We start from the raw sequence: 17,354 nt of genomic DNA on the forward strand, positions 1-17,354 counted from the left end.
TATGCATGGGGTCATTGTCCATTTGGAAGACCCATTTGCGACCAAGCTTTATCTTCCTGACTGATGTCTTGAGATGTTGCTTCAATATATCCACATAATTTTCCTTCCTCATGATGCCATGTATTTTGTGAAGTGCACCAGTCCCTCCTGCAGCAAAGCACCCCCACAGCATGATGCTGCCATCCCCGTGCTTCATGGCTGGGATGGTGTTCTTCGGCTTGCGAGCATCCCCCTTTTTCCTTCAAACATAACGATGGTCATTATGGCCAAACAGTTCTATTTTTGTTTCATCAGACCAGAGGACATTTCTCCAAAAAGTACGATCTTTGTCCCCATGTGCAGTTGCAAACCATAGTCTGGCTTTTTAATGCCGGTTTTGGAGCAGTGGCTTCTTCCTTGCTGAGCGGCCTTTCAGGTTATGTCGATATAGGACTCGTTTTACTGTGGATATAGATACTTTTGTACCTGTTTCCTCCAGCATCTTCACAAGGTCCTTTGCTGTTCTGGGGTTGATTTGCACTTTTCGCACCAAAGTATGTTCATCTCTAGGAGACAGAACGCGTCTCCTTCCTGAGCGGTATTTATTTCACCTTTATTTAACCAGGTAAGCCAGTTGAGAACAAGTTCTCATTTACAACTGCGACCTGGCCAAGATAAAGCAAAGCAGTGCGATTACTCTTATTCTCCATGGACTTTATAGTGTCCCAAAACTGTTTGGAGTCAGTGCTACAGGATGCACATTTCTGTTTGAAAAAGCTAGCCTTTGCTTTCCTAACTGGTTGTGTATATTGGTTCCTGACTTCCCTGAAAAATTGCATATCGCGGGGGCTATTCGATGCTAATGCAGTACGCCACAGGATGTTTTTATGCTCGTCAAGGGCAGTCAAGTCTGAGGTGAACCAGGGGCTATATCTGTTCTTAGTTCTGACTTTCTTGAATGGGGCATGCTTATTGAAGATGGAGAGGAAAGCACTTTTAAAGAACTACCAGGCATCCTCTACTGACGGAATGAGGTCAATATCCATCCAGGATACCCGGGCCAGGTCAATTAGAAAGGCCTGCCCGCTAAAGTGTTTTAGGGAGCGTTTCACAGTGATGAGGGGTGGTCGTTTGACCGCGGACCCATTACGGACGCAGGCAAATCAAATCAAATTTTATTTGGCACATGCGCCGAATACAACAGGTGTAGACCTTACAGTGAAATGCTTACTTACATCCCTTAACCAACAATGCATTTATTTCATAATAAATATTTTAAAAAATAAAACGACAACAAAAGTGCAGAAGTAAAATAATATAACAGTAGGGAGGCTATATACAGGGGGGTACCGGTGCAGAGTCAATGTGTGGGGGCACCGGCTAGTTGAGATAGTTGAGGTAATATGTACATGTGGGTAGTGTTAAAGTGACTATGCATAAATAATTAACAGAGTAGCAGCAGCGTAAAAAGATGAGGTGGGGGTGCAAATAGTCTGGGTAGCCATGATTAGCTGTTCAGGAGTCTTATGGCTTGGGGGTAGAAGCTGTTGAGAAGCCTTTTGGACCTAGACTTGGTGCTCCGGTACCGCTTGTCGTGAAGTAGCAGAGAGAACAGTCTATGACTAGGGTGGCTGGAGTCTTTGACAATTTTGAGGGCCTTCCTCTGACACCGCCTGGTATAGAGGTCCTGAATGGCAGGAAGCTTGGCCCCAGTGATGTACTGGGCCGTACGCACTACCCTCTGTAGTGCCTTGCGGTCGGAGGCCGAGCAGTTGCCATACCAGGCGGTGATGCAACCAGTCAGGATGCTCTCGATGGTGCAGCTGTAGAACTTTTTGAGGATCTGAGGACCCATGCCAAATCTTTTCAGTCTCCTGAGGGGGAATAGGCTTTGTTGTGCCCTCTTCACAACTGTCTTGGTGTGTTTGGACCATGATAGTTTGTTGGTGATGTGGACACCAAGGAACTTGAAGCTCTCAACTTGTTCCACTACAGCCATGCTCAGTCCTCTTTTTTTTCCTGTAGTCCACAATCATCTCCTTTGTCTTGGTCACATTGAGGGAGCGGTTGTTATCCTGGCACCACACGGCCAGGTCTCTGACCTCCTCCCTATAGGCTGTCTCATCATTGTCGGTGATCTGGCCTACCATTGTTGTGTCGTCGGCAAACTTAATGATGGTGTTGGAGTCGTGCCTGGCCATGCAGTCATGGGTGAACAGGGAGTACAGGAGGGGACTGAGCACGCACCCCTGAGGGGGCCCCCGTGTTGAGGATCAGCGTGGCAGATGTGTTGTTACCTACCCTTACCACCTGGGGGCGGCCCGTCAGGAAGTCCAGGATCCAGTTGCAGAGGGAGGTGTTTAGTCCCAGGATCCTTAGCTTAGTGATGAGCTTTGAGGGCACTATGGTGTTGAACGCTGAGCTGTAGTCAATGAGGCAGTGATCACTGAGATCCTGGTTGAAGACAGCGGAGGTGTATTTAGAGGGTAAATTAGTCAGGATGATATCTATGAGGGTGCCCATGTTTACGGATTTAGGGTTGTACCTGGTAGGTTCCTTGATAATTTGTGTGAGATTGAGGGCATCTAGTTTAGACTGTAAGACGGCCAGGGTGTCAAGCTTATCCCAGTTTAGGACACCAAGCAGTACGAACTCTGAGGATAGATAGGGGGAAATCAATTCACATGGTATCCAGGGCACAGCTGGGGGCTGAGGGGGGTCTGTAGCAAGCGGCAACAGTGAGAGACATTTCTGGAAAGGTGGATATTTTGAAGTAGAAGCTCAAACTGTTTGGGCACAGACCTGGATAGTATGATAGAGCTCTGCAGGCTATCTCTACTGTAGATTGCAACTCCACCCCCTTTGGCACTTCTATCTAGACGGAAAATGTTGTAGTTGGGGATGGACATTTCTGAATTTTTGGTGGCCTTCCTAAGCCAGGATTCAGACAATGCTAGAACATCAGGGTTGGCGGAGTGTGCTAACGCAGTGAGTAACTCAAACTTAGGGAGGAGGCTTCCGATGTTAACATGCAAGAAACCAAGGCTTTTACGGTTACAGAAGTCAACAAATGATAACGCCTGGGGAGTAGGAGTGATACTGGGGGCTACAGGGCCTGGGTTAACCTCTACATCACCAGAGGAACAGAGGAGGAATAGAATAAGGATACGGCTAAAGGCTTTAAGAACTGGTCTTCTAGTGCGTTGGGTACAGAGAATAAAGGGGGCAGATTTCCGGGGCGTTGTAGAATAGATTCAGGGCATTATGTACAGACAAGGATATGGAAGGATATGAGTGCAGTGGAGGTAGACCTAAGCGTTGGGTAACGATGAAAGAGATAGCATCACTGGAGGCACCGATTGAGCCGGTCTCCGCGTGTATGGGGGGTGTTACAAAGGAGCTATCTGAGGCAGGTTGACCGGGACTAGGGGTTCTACAGTGAAGTCGTACAATAAGAACTAGCCCAAACAGCAATAGGCTAGGCATATTGACATGGGAGAGAGGCATAAAGCAATCACAGGTGTTATTCGAGAGAGCTAAGACAACAGCTGGTAATGGCGATGAAAGTTTGGGTTGAGGCTAAACAGATAAACAGGATGGGGTACCGTATAAAGGAACAGTCCAGCGGGCATCAGCTGTGTAGCTGAGTGATCATAAGGTCCAGTGAACAGCAATAGGTGAGTCCGAGAGCAGTTCGGTGGCTGCTACGGCACAGGCGAGTATGACGGCTACGAAATCCCATGGTGTTTATACTTGCGTACTATTGTTTGTACAGATGAACGTGGTACCTTCAGGCGTTTGGAAATTGCTCCCAAGGATGAACCAGACTTGTGGAGGTCTACAATTTTATTTCTGAGGTCTTGGCTGATTTCTTTTGATTTTCCCATGATGTAAAGCAAAGAGGCACTGCGTTTGAAGGTAGGCCTTGAAATACATCCACAGGTACACCTCCAATTGATTCAAATGATGTCAATTAGCCTATCAGAAGCTTCTAAAGCCATGACATCATTTTCTGGAATTTTCCAAGCTGTTTAAAGGCACAGTCAACTTAGTGTATGTAAACTTCTGACCCACTGGAATTGTGATACAGTGAATTATAAGTGAAATAATCTGTCTGTAAACAATTGTTGGAAAAATTACTTGTGTCATGCACAAACTAGATGTCCTAACCGACTTGCCAAAACTTTAGTTTGTCAACAAGAAATATGTGGAGTGGTTGAAAACGAGTTTTAATGACTCCAACCTAAGTGTATGTAAACTTCCGACTTCAACTGTAGTTGTTAGAACACACCCTGGATCTAACACAGTGATCTAGAGGCTGACAGACTACTGTGCTATGAGGTTCCACAGCACCATTACAGTTTCTAAAAGAAGTGAGCAGATCATGTAAATCCTTGGTGACATATCTGATAACTGGACTGATCATGTCTCTTTTATGAAAATCAGGCATTTTTGCTTTCACTTTACTGCTGCTGTTATGCTGTTCTGCTTCTAGTCAGGCTGTAAGTGCAATCATGGAAGCCAGGGTGTGGTTTCTCACTTAAATGACAGAGTATTATCTCTGCTGTGAGATTTCTAAGAAGGAGTGCTGTTGAGAACACTGCCAAATCAAGTTCCTTCCTGCCTTTAGCTGTTGTGTGTGTTTGTGTCAGTGCGTGTGTTTACATGTCATCTCTGTGAATGAGAGTTGGCTGTTTTGGATCAGTTTCAAGTCTGTGAGGAAATGGTATCTGTTGCATCATGTTCTCTCTATCTTCTATTGGGGTTCTTTCAGGTGTGTGTGTTTTTGTTTAACTATCCTTGTGGCTACCAGAAGTCCTCACAAGGATAGTAAAACAAGAAACATTCGGACAAGTGGGTATATTTTGCTGGTCCCCACGAGGAAAAATGCTATTTTAGGCTTATGGGTTAGGGTTAGGTATAGTTTTAGGGTTAAGGTTATGCTTAGGGTTAAGGTTAGGGTTAGGGTTAAGGTTAGGGTTAGGGTTAAGGTTATGCTTAGGGTTAAGGTTAGGGTTAGGGTTAAGGTTAGGGTTAGGGTTAAGGTTATGCTTAGGGTTAAGGTTAGGGTTAGGGTTAAGGTTAGGGTTAGGGTTAAGGTTATGCTTAGGGTTAAGGTTAGGGTTAGGGAAAATAACATTTAGGATGGGAATAAATTCTGTGGTACCCATCTGGTGGATGCTCTGTGGTCTGAGAAGTTCCCATCATGCCTTTCAGGTTGCGTGGCTTCCGCCTGGGGCCTGCTTGGTCATGTGACTTTCCATTCCGCCACCCTGGCATTGCCCCCCCCACGTCACCACGGCAACCTCAGCATTCTGACTAACATGTCATGACATGCCATGAATCCACCTCCCTCCTGCTCCTCCCTCCTTCTCCCTGCTCCGCCCTCCTCCTTCTCCCTGCTCCTCCCTCCACCTCCCTCCTTCTCCCTCCTCCCTGCTCCTCCGTCCTTCTCCCTCCTCCCTGCTCCTCCCTCCTTCTCCCTGCTCCTCCCTCCTTCTCCCTCCTCCTCCCTCCTTCCCCCATTCTCTCTCTCTCTCTCTCTCTCTCTCTCTCTCTCTCTCTCTGTCATCCCCTCATTTTCCCTCACTTCATTTTTTGACCCCTTTTTTCCTTTTCTCTGTCTGTGTTGTGATATCTTCATCCCTCTACTGTGTGTTCCTGTTGTGATGTAGCAGGGTGAGGCCCAAAGAGCCCGAGGAGCTCTGCCATGTGACTGACGACTCTTCACTGTGTGGAAAATAGGCCATTTCCTGTTTTGAAAAATCATGTTAGTGGTTGTGTTTTAATCACAGCAACATTTGTGTCATACTAATATTCTTATGGCTTTCTCTTCTGCAGTAAGATGATGTTACTGGTCATCATAACATGTCAGAGCTGTCTTACAGACAGGAAATATGTTAATACTGTATATGACTGAGTTGAGACGAATCAAGTGGTTCATATGATCTAGTCTTGAGGGCTTGTTCCATTGGTCAGATACTGTAATGTAGGCATATAATATATGCCTCTTGCTACATAAAGGCTTCAGTTAGTATGTGAGTGGACATCACCTTTAGTAGCCTACATGGGGGATGATCATGTCTCTAGGCTACATGGGGGGATGATCATGTCTCTAGGCTACATGGGGGATGATCATGTCTCTAGGCAACATGGGGGATGATCATGTCTCTAGGCTACATGGGGGATGATCATGTCTCTAGGCTACATGGGGGATGATCATGTCTCTAGGCTACATGGGGGGATGATCATGTCTCTAGGCTACATGGGTGGATGATCATGTCTCTAGGCTACATGGGGGATGATCATGTCTCTAGGCTACATGGGGGGATGATCATGTCTCTAGGCTACATGGGGGATGATCATGTCTCTAGGCTACATGGGTGGATGATCATGTCTCTAGGCTACATGGGGGATGATCATGTCTCTAGGCAACATGGGGGATGATCATGTCTCTAGGCTACATTTACATTTTAGTCATTTTAGCAGACGCTCTTATCCAGAGCGACTTACAGTTAGTGAGTGCATACATTTTTCATACTGGCCCCCCGTGGGAATCGAACCCACAACCCTGGCGTTGCAAGCGCCATGCTCTACCAACTGAGCTACGGGAGGCATTATGGGGATGATCATGTCTCTAGGCTGTATCGTGTCATTATACATATTTTCCGTTTTCCATATTATTGTGGGATTGGTTGTAATGTGTGCTATTCTGTTCCTCTCTAGCTCTCCCTGAAAAGCATGAAAGATGAGTCTCTCCCGCCATCCATCCATCTCTTTCTCTCTCTGGCAGAGGAGAGCAGTATCACATTCTCTTGTTCATCATCAGAGCTTCTCCAGAGAGACGTTTATGTAACACCTCTTTAGTAAAGCAGCTGTTCCCATGTTTACATTCAATACCTATTGTGAGAGAGTAACTTCAAAGACAAATGCAGCCTTCTTCGTGTGTGGTGTGTGTGTGTGTGTGTGTGTGTGTGTGTGTGTGTGTGTGTGTGTGTGTGTGTGTGTGTGTTTGTGTGTGTGTGTGGTGTGTGTGTTACAGTTTTGAAGGACCGTTCACATCTGTAAAGTGTGAGTTTATTGAGAGAATGTGGGTCTGGATAGGAAAGGATTCACTTTAATGTCCCAAGCGGGAAAAGGTCTTCGACACACTACATTTGTATACAAAATAGACACTACATTACACACTACACATAGGACACACATTACCCTTATCATCATACACTTCTCATACAGCCACATGCATATTACTTATCATATTCCCTTATTCTGTCAGTCAATTGGTAGAGCATGGCGCTTGCAACGCCAGGGTTGTGGGTTCGATTCCCACGGGGGGGGGGCCAGTATGAAAAATGTATGCACTCACGAACTGTAAGTCGCTCTGGATAAGAGCGTCTGCTAAAATGACTAAAATGTAAATGTCAAAAATGTAATGAGTGTGTTTGTGTCTCCTCTAGATTTTTATCCGTGGTCCTCTATATTGGCCTCCACTAATTCATCAGTAACACAGATCTCCTCCTGCCTATATGTGGTGGTGGGAGCTGTGAGGACCTGGTGTTGATGTAGAGAGTCATTGTCCATCTCTTCTATCCCTTCTCTGCCAGTGGACATGATGTCTAGTGAGGGACTCTCCTATTGCATACAACACAATGTTAATCGAAGTACTACAGTGGGGGGGGGGAAGGATTTAGTCAGCCACCAATTGTGCAAGTTCTCCCACTTAAAAAGATGAGAGAGGCCTGTAATTTTCATCATAGGTACACGTCAACTATGACAGACAAATTGAGAAAAAAAAATCCAGAAAATCACATTGTAGGATTTTTAATGAATTTATTTGCAAATTATGGTGGAAAATAAGTATTTGGTCAGCTACAAACAAGCAAGAGTTCTGGCTCTCACAGACCTGTAACTTCTTCTTTAAGAGGCTCCTCTGTCCTCCACTCGTTACCTGTATTAATGGCACCTGTTTGAACTTGTTATCAGTATAAAAGACACCTGTCCACAACCTCAAACAGTCACACTCCAAACTCCACTATGGCCAAGACCAAAGAGCTGTCAAAGGACACCAGAAACAAAATTGTAGACCTGCACCAGGCTGGGAAGACTGAATCTGCAATAGGTAAGCAGCTTTGTTTGAAGAAATCAACTGTGGGAGCAATTATTAGGAAATGGAAGACATACAAGACCACTCATAATCTCCCTCGATCTGGGGCTCCACGCAAGATCTCACCCCGTTGGGTCAAAATGATCACAAGAACGGTGAGCAAAAATCACAGAACCACACGGGGGGACCTAGTGAATGACCTGCAGAGAGCTGGGACCAAAGTAACAAAGCCTACCATCAGTAACACACTACGCCGCCAGGGACTCAAATCCTGCAGTGCCAGACGTGTCCCCCTGCTTAAGCCAGTACATGTCCAGGCCCATCTGAAGTTTGCTAGAGTGCATTTGGATGATCAAGAAGAGGATTGGGAGAATGTCATATGGTCAGATGAAACCAAAATATAACTTTTTGGTAAAAACTCAACTCGTCGTGTTTGGAGGACAAAGAATGCTGAGTTGAATCCAAAGAACACCATACCTACTGTGAAGCATGGGGGTGGAAACATTATGCTTTGGGGCTGTTTTTCTGCAAAGGGACCAGGACGACTGATCCGTGTAAAGGAAAAAATGAATGGGGCCATGTATTGTGAGATTTTGAGTGAAAACCTCCTTCCATCAGCAAGGGCATTGAAGATGAAACGTGGCTGGGTCTTTCAGCATGACAATGATCCCAAACACACCGCCCGGGCAATGAAGGAGTGGCTTCGTAAGAAGCATTTCAAGGTCCTGGAGTGGCCTAGCCAGTCTCCAGATCTCAACCCCATAGAAAATCTTTGGAGGGAGTTGAAAGTCTGTGTTGCCCAGCGACAGCCCCAAAACATCACTGCTCTAGAGGAGATCTGCATGGAGGAATGGGCCAAAATACCAGCAACAGTGTGTGAAAACCTTGTGAAGACTTACAGAAAACGTTTGACCTGTGTCATTGCCAACAAAAAGTATATAACAAAGTATTGAGAAACTTTTGTTATTGACCAAATACTTATTTTCCACCATAATTTGCAAATAAATTCATAAAAAATCCTACAATGTATGATTTTTAAGTAATTCATTTGCATTTTATTGCATGACATAAGTATTTGATCACCTACCAACCAGTAAGAATTCCGGCTCTCACAGACCTGTTAGTTTTTCTTTAAGAAGCCCTCCTGTTCTCCACTCATTACCTGTATTAACTGCACCTGTTTGAACTCGTTACCTGTATAAAAGACACCTGTCCACACACTCAATCAAACAGACTCCAACCTCTCCACAATGGCCAAGACCAGAGAGCTGTGTAAGGACATCAGGGATAAAATTGTAGACCTGCACAAGGCTGGGATGGGCTACAGGACAATAGGCAAGCAGCTTGGTGAGAAAGCAACAACTGTTGGCGCAATTATTAGAAAATGGAAGAAGTTCAAGATGACGGTCAATCACCCTCGGTCTGGGTCTCCATGCAAGATCTCACCTCTTGGGGCATCAATGATCATGAGGAAGGTGAGGGATCAGCCCAGAACTACACGGCAGGACCTGGTCAATGACCTGAAGAGTGCTGGGACCACAGTCTCAAAGAAAACCATTAGTAACACACTACGCCGCCAATGGATTAAAATCCTGCAGCGCACGCAAGGTCCCCCTGCTCAAGCCAGCGCATGTCCAGGCCCGTCTGAAGTTTGCCAATGACCATTTGGATGATCCAGAGGAGGAATGGGAGAAGGTCATGTGGTCTGATGAGACAAAAATATAGCTTTTTGGTCTAAACTCCACTCGCCGTGTTTGGAGGAAGAAGAAGGATGAGTACAACCCCAAGAACACCATCCCAACCGTGAAGCATGGAGGTGGAAACATCATTCTTTGGGGATGCTTTTCTGCAAAGGGGACAGGATGACTGCACCGTATTGAGGGGAGGATGGATGGGGCCATGTATCGCGAGATCTTGGCCAACAACCTCCTTCCCTCAGTAAGAGCATTGAAGATGGGTCGTGGCTGGGTCTTCCAGCATGACAACGACCTGAAACACACAGCCAGGGCAACTAAGGAGTGGCTCCGTAAGAAGCATCTCAAGGTCCTGGAGTGGCCTAGCCAGTCTCTAGACCTGAACCCAATAGAAAAACTTTGGAGGGAGCTGATAGTCCGTATTGCCCAGCGACAGCCCCGAAACCTGAAGGATCTGGAGAAGGTCTGTATGGAGGAGTGGGCCAAAATCCCTGCTGCAGTGTGTGCAAACCTGGTCAAGACCTACAGGAAACGTATGATCTCTGTAATTGCAAACAAAGGTTTCTGTACCAAATATTAAGTTCTGCTTTTCTGATGTATCAAATACTTATGTCATGCAATAAAATGAAAATTAATTACTTAAAAATCATACAATGTGATTTTCTGGATTTTTGTTTTAGATTCCATCTCTCATAGTTGAAGTGTACCTATGATAAAAATGACAGACCTCTACATGCTTTGTACGTAGGAAAACCTGCAAAATCGGCAGTCTATCAAATACTTGTTCTCCCCACTGTACACTCATCACCCCGTTCACGAAAATGGATCAATCCTACAGACAGTGAGTCACGTGGCCATGGCTTGCAATATATACAGTAAAGAAGACTGACAGGCATTGAGGCATCCAGTTACTGTTCGATTGAATGTTAAAATGGGCAAAACTAGTGACGTAAGTGACTTTGAGCGTGGCATGATCATCAGTGCAAGGCACATCGGTAGCAGTATCTCAGAAACGTCCGGCCTTCTGGGCTTTTCACACACGACAGTGTCTAGGGTCATGGCGCGACAAACAAAAAAAACATCCGGTCAGCAGCAGTACTGTGGGCGAAAAACAGCTTGTTGATGAGAGAGGTCGAAGGAGAATGGCGGGCCATAAAACAAACAAATAACGGCGAAAATAACTCCGTAAGAAGGATCTCAAGGTCCTGGAGTGGCCTAGCCAGTCTCTAGACCTGAACCCAATAGAAAAACTTTGGAGGGAGCTGATAGTCCGTATTGCCCAGCGACAGCCCCGAAACCTGAAGGATCTGGAGAAGGTCTGTATGGAGGAGTGGGCCAAAATCCCTGCTGCAGTGTGTGCAAACCTGGTCAAGACCTACAGGAAAAAAGTGTCTGTGTGTACGGTGTGTGATTAACTGTCACTGCTAAGCCTTGTGGTAAACCCCACCCGAGGATATCAGTGTATCTTCACAGAGTCTTGGTTATATTTCTCTAACCGGCACCACAGGAAGTAAGTATTGTGATAGTCAGACAACGCAACAAAACCAACACAGACACCAACACAGGTACCAACACTCTGTTGACTTGGAACACCAGATTATGATCACATGAGTCATCACTCATCAGGCTCTTGTTTTCACTGAAACGTGACTTCAGATTTGTTCTGTTTTCCTGATGTGTGTGTACAGTACATAGACGCGCGCATTTAAGCGAGAGCGATGTGGAGATAATATCCCTACATAATATCTTGACGATAACCTCCTTTTGACCCTCCTCAGTGAATACACTTCTGGAAATGTTCAGATATAAGGCCATGAGAAGGAAATTGCTCATATCCTATTCGGAGCTGTGGAACAAGTCTCTTGTGACACATGGAGTCTCCGGTTAGTTGACCCACATTACTGGGCAGGAAGGACGGAGGCCTTTTCAGAATGATATGTTGGTTTATCTGTGTAGAGACTGTTGTGTCCTCTCTGGTGCCATGTCTGGTCTGAAAATATGTGTCCTGTTTCTGTATGAAGCCTGTGTTCTGTCTAATACGTAACCTGTCCAGAGCCCATGTTCTGTGCCTGTGTCATGTTAATGTCTCTACCTGTGTGGTGAGTGTGTGACTGTAGTGCCTGTGTGTATGGTGAGATGTGTATGTAGTGCGGCTATGTGTAAATGGTCTCCTGTCTCGGGGATCCCAACGTTGACAGGAAGGAAGGGCAGCGCCGTCTGATACTTCCTGTCCTGCTCTCTTCTTCTGTCTTGATCTCCCTCTCTCTCTTCCTCTCTCTCTTCTCTCTCTCTCTCTCTCTCTCTCTCTCTCTCTCTCTCTCTCTCTCTCTCTCTCTCTCTGACTCTCTCTCTCTCTGTCTCTCTCTCTCTCTCTCTCTCTCTCTCTCTGTCACTCTTGCTCATCCATTGTCAACCATTCTCCTCTCTCCCCCCTTCCTCTTCAGCTTTTCAACCTCAACCATGGCCTTTCCCCGGGGGTACCGAAGGACATTTGGACTAGTTAGGACGTGTTGCAGGTCAAAGTTCAGGTCATCTTAGTAGTAGCAGCTGTGTTGTTGGGTATTGTTGTCTGGCTCTGTTAGATATAGCTGTCTGGATCCTGTCGGGTCAAACATGTCAACAGTGTAAGACGATGTGGAGAAAATGCATGGAGCACGTCCAATACAAGCACCTTTGTGTTGCTCAAACTGGCCTGTAAGTCACTGACTAGCATAAACAAAATGTTCCATCCCTAATGAATAGAATGAGTCAGTCTCCATGTCCTGTAATTAGTCAGTGTGAAAGTAAAAGGTAAATGTTTCTAGTCTTGTTGGGGCACACAGGGACTCGTGAGGGAAGTGATTCAGATGTGATTGATCATGTTGGATGCCGTCTTCGGAATGTGTATTGCAAAGGTGAATGATTTGATGTAATTGAATATTTCTGGGGAGCATTGAAGCATGAGAGAGAGAGAGATAGAACAGAGAGAGGAGAGGGGGTGGGGAGAGAGGAGAGGGGAGAGGGGAGAGATAGAGAGATAGAACAGAGAGAGGAGAGAGGAGAGGGGGTGGGGGGAGAGGAGAGGGGAGAGAGAGAGAGAGAGAGAGAGAGAGAGAGAGAGAGAGAGAGAGAGAGCTCAAAGACATTGCTCCTGCATTTTTAACAAAAAATATAGATTTAGAGTTAGATAAAGTAGGATTTTTTGGCAGGGACATATACAGGATGCTACCCTCCACAACATAACCTTTATTCCAAACCAAAACTCCAAACCTACAACCTGATTTTGGACGGAATTACCTGGAAAGCTTTCTACTACCAAGGATTACTATTCTCAAACTATACAGCAAATGCTCTGGAAAACAAACAGAAACCTGAAAACACCATCCAACCTGGAACTGAGTGAGTAATGTTTAGTATGAAGCTATTTTTCACTTTCAAAAACCAAGAAGAAAAATTCATTACAATGATATATTTTATATTATAAGGACTGAATTCTAAGGCTACCAAGCTTAAGCTTGCTACAAAGAGATACAATTTCAATTAGCACTGACGTGTGAAGTGAGAGGTGTCAAAGCCCTTGAGCCCAACAATGGCAGGAGAGTCGTACAGTCTACCCCAACTAGAGGCCTTAGAAGAGGCCTTAGAAGCACCCCCCCACTGTTCAGAGGTCATTAAAATACAGTACCCTCTGAATGTAAAAAACGACAAGACACGAAAAGAGTACAAATTGAAACTTCTTTTGGGGAAGCACGAGACACTTTTTGCTGATTTGTATAAAAATGGGAACATAAGCAACCTTATCTTCCACACAGACCATCCCCTGGCATGGCACAGTGCTATACTAGCACACTACCCCTCTGTTAAGAGGGGGGGTGTTAGCGACGGTGGAAACTCAGGATACTGGACAACGAGGACTCTGAGTCGTCTAATATTAATCTCTATAAATCTGGAACCGTTTTGGTTCAAGGCAACACCAAACAGTTCCAGCTGGACTTTCACCTAATCAAAGAAATAGCTCAGCAGGAGAAGCTGTCCCTTGAGAAAGATACCCCTACCCCGAGCGGGTCAGACCAGACCTCTTCATTAAATAACCCCACAGAGCAACCCCAAGCAGAAACTCAACTTCCCAGCACAGAGTACTACTCCCTCATTGAAATGAAGGATAAATTCACCCAGCTGGAGGTAAGGCAGGTGGAGCTGGAACAGCAGGTGAACACACTCCAGTCAGCACAGACCCAGACAACAGTCCAGCACAACAACACCCCCTTAACTAGACCTGGAGAGCTGCAGGTGGAGAGAGACATGTCTGCACTCTGGACTGTGGTGAGACAACATCAACAGGAGAAAGAGCAGGAGCAGGAGAAGAACAGAGCACTAGAGGAGAGGATCAGAGTGCTGGAGGAGAAGGTGAGAACGATGACGGGTGACATTGAACAACCCATTAGAGAACAGCCCACCTCAGATCCTGGCCAAAGTCTCGACACCGCAGCAGAACAGTACACCCTAGACCCTGACCATAGCCTCGACATCACACCCAGACAAACAAATGAAGAACCCCAAGCCCTGGGGACCCCAGCCCCCTCTGAGCAACCCCCAGTCAGACACCCTGATAGCCCTCATGACGACCCCCCCCCACACCCACTGAGGACATACACAAGCCACAGATTGTACTCCTTATGGACTCAAACGGGAAATACATACAAGAAAATAAACTTTTTCCAAAACACACAGTGTCTAAACTCTGGTGTCCAAATACCCAGCGCGCCCTAGACCTTCTGTCTAAGGACCGACTAGGATCACCCAGCCACATAATAATACACACAGGCACAAACGACCTGAGAACACAGCAGGAAAGGGTGGCCACATCACTCAAGGGCGTGATAGAAAAAGCTTCTTCTACTTTCCCCAACGCACAAGTGGTTATCTCAACCCTGTTACCACGAAAATACTTCCACCCTGCTACCATACAGCGGGTAAACTCAAGTATTTCCCGTGACTGTGCATCAAAACCAAATGTCTTCCTGGCCCACCACTCCACCCTGGACGTGAACAGCCTTTACGACCAGGTCCACCTATACAAGGCAGCAGTGCCCACCTTCGCCCGGACCCTAAAGGATATCGCCCTCAACCGCAGACCCAACACCTCACACAGGAACAACAGATCAACAGACACCCCGCCCAGACCAGCGAGACACTCTCCCAGACCTGCGGGACCCCCCAGGACCTACACATAGAGGACCCCCCGCAGAGAGGACCTACATCCAGACCACAGCACCATCAACCACATCTACACCCCCACCCCAACCAATTAACTCCCCCCAAGTCAACCATGCCCACACCCCATTTAGGCCCCCCTCAGATCAGACCTATGCCCCTCCTACCCACCCCAAGCCCCCACTCCCACAAAGAGGGCCTCAACATGAAAGTCACACATACGCCCAGGCCGTGAGCAGGCAAACAGGCCCAACACCCACTCTTACACTAGCCCAAGCCAATGGCATGTACCAGATGCTCAGCAGGCTCTGCTCACAATTACTGGCCTGAGGCCAAACCACACAACCAACAACATTAGACACTTTATGGAACACAAAGCCTTCACTATTTCATCCTGGAATATCCAAGGCCTGAGGTCATCTGCCTTTGGCCTAAAGAGCAGGAATCTGGACTTCACCAAAGAAATCGGAAATACAGACATTGTCATCCTACAAGAAACATGGTATAGAGGAGACGGACCCACTGGTTGCCCTCTAGGTTACAGAGAGCTGGTAGTCCCATCCACCAAACTACCAGGTGTGAAACAGGGAAGGGACTCAGGGGGTATGCTAATTTGGTATAGAGCAGACCTAACTCACTCTATTAAATTAATCAAAACAGGAACATTTTACATTTGGTTAGAAATTCAAAAGGAAATTATCTCAACTGAGAAAAATGTCCTCCTGTGTGCTACCTATATCCCCCCACTAGAATCCCCATACTTTAATGAAGACAGTTTCTCCATCCTGGAGGGGGGAAATCAATAATTTCCAGACCCAGGGACATGTACTAGTCTGTGGCGACCTAAATGCCAGAACTGGACAAGAACCTGACACCCTCAGCACACAGGGGGACAAACACCTACCTGGAGGTGACAGCATTCCCTCCCCCATATGCCCCCTAGGCACAACTACGACAACATAACCAACAAAAATGGGTCACGACTCCTGCAGCTCTGTCGCACACTGGGTATGTACATAGTCAATGGTAGGCTTCGAGGGGACTCCTATGGTAGGTACACCTATAGCTCATCTCTTGGCAGTAGTACTGTAGACTACTTTATCACTGACCTCAACCCAGAGTCTCTCAGAGCGTTCACAGTCAGCCCACTGACACCCCTATCAGACCACAGCAAAATCACAGTCTACTTGAACAGAGCAATACTCAATCATGAGGCATCAAAGCCAAAAGAACTGAATAATATTAAGAAATGCTATAGATGGAAGGAAAGTAGTGTTGGAAACCTACCAAAAAACAATTAGGAAACAACAAATTCAATCCATTCTAGACAACTTCCTGGACAAAACGTTCCACTGTAATAGTGAAGGTGTAAACTTGGCAGTAGAAAACCTAAACAGTATATTTGACCTCTCAGCTTCCCTATCAAATCTAAAAATCTCTAACAGAAAACCAAAGAAAAGTAATAACAGTGATAAATGGTTTGATGAAGAATGCAAAAACCTAAGAAAGAAATTGAGAAACCTATCCAACCAAAAACATAGAGACCCAGAAAACCTGAGCCTACGCCTTCACTATGGTGAATCACTAAAACAATACAGAAATACACTACGGAAAAAGAAGGAACAGCATGTCAGAAATCAGCTCAATGTAATTGAAGAATCCATAGACTCTAACCACTTCTGGGAAAATTGGAAAACACTAAACAAACAACAACACGAAGAGTTATCTATCCAAAACGGAGATGTATGGCTAAACCACTTCTCCAATCTTTTTGGCCCTATAACAGAGAACAAACAGCAAAAAAATATACATGATCAAATGCAAATCTTAGAATCAACTATTAAAGACTACCAGAACCCACTGGATTCTCCAATTACATTGAATGAACTACAGGATAAAATACAAACCCTCCAACCCAAAAAGTCCTGTGGTGTTGATGGTATCCTCAATGAAATGATAAAATATACAGACCACAAATTTCAATTAGCTATACTTAAACTCTTTAACATCATCATTAGCTCTGGCATCTTCCCCAACATCTGGAACCAAGGACTGATCACCCCAATCCACAAAAGTGGAGACAAATTTGACCCCAATAACTACCGTGGGATATGCGTCAACAGCAACCTTGGGAAAATCCTCTGCATTATCATTAACAGCAGACTAGTTCATTTCCTCAATGAAAACAATGTACTGAGCAAATGTCAAATTGGCTTTTTACCAAATTACCGTACGACAGAACACGTATTCACCCTGCACACCCTAATTGACAAACAAACAAACCAAAACAAAGGCAAAGTCTTCTCATGCTTTGTTGATTTCAAAAAAGCTTTTGACTCAATTTGGCATGAGGGTCTGCTATACAAATTGATGGAAAGTGGGGT

This window comes from Coregonus clupeaformis, chromosome 5 (assembly GCF_020615455.1).
Source record: "Coregonus clupeaformis isolate EN_2021a chromosome 5, ASM2061545v1, whole genome shotgun sequence".
In the NCBI taxonomy this organism is placed as follows: Eukaryota; Metazoa; Chordata; class Actinopteri; order Salmoniformes; family Salmonidae; genus Coregonus; species Coregonus clupeaformis.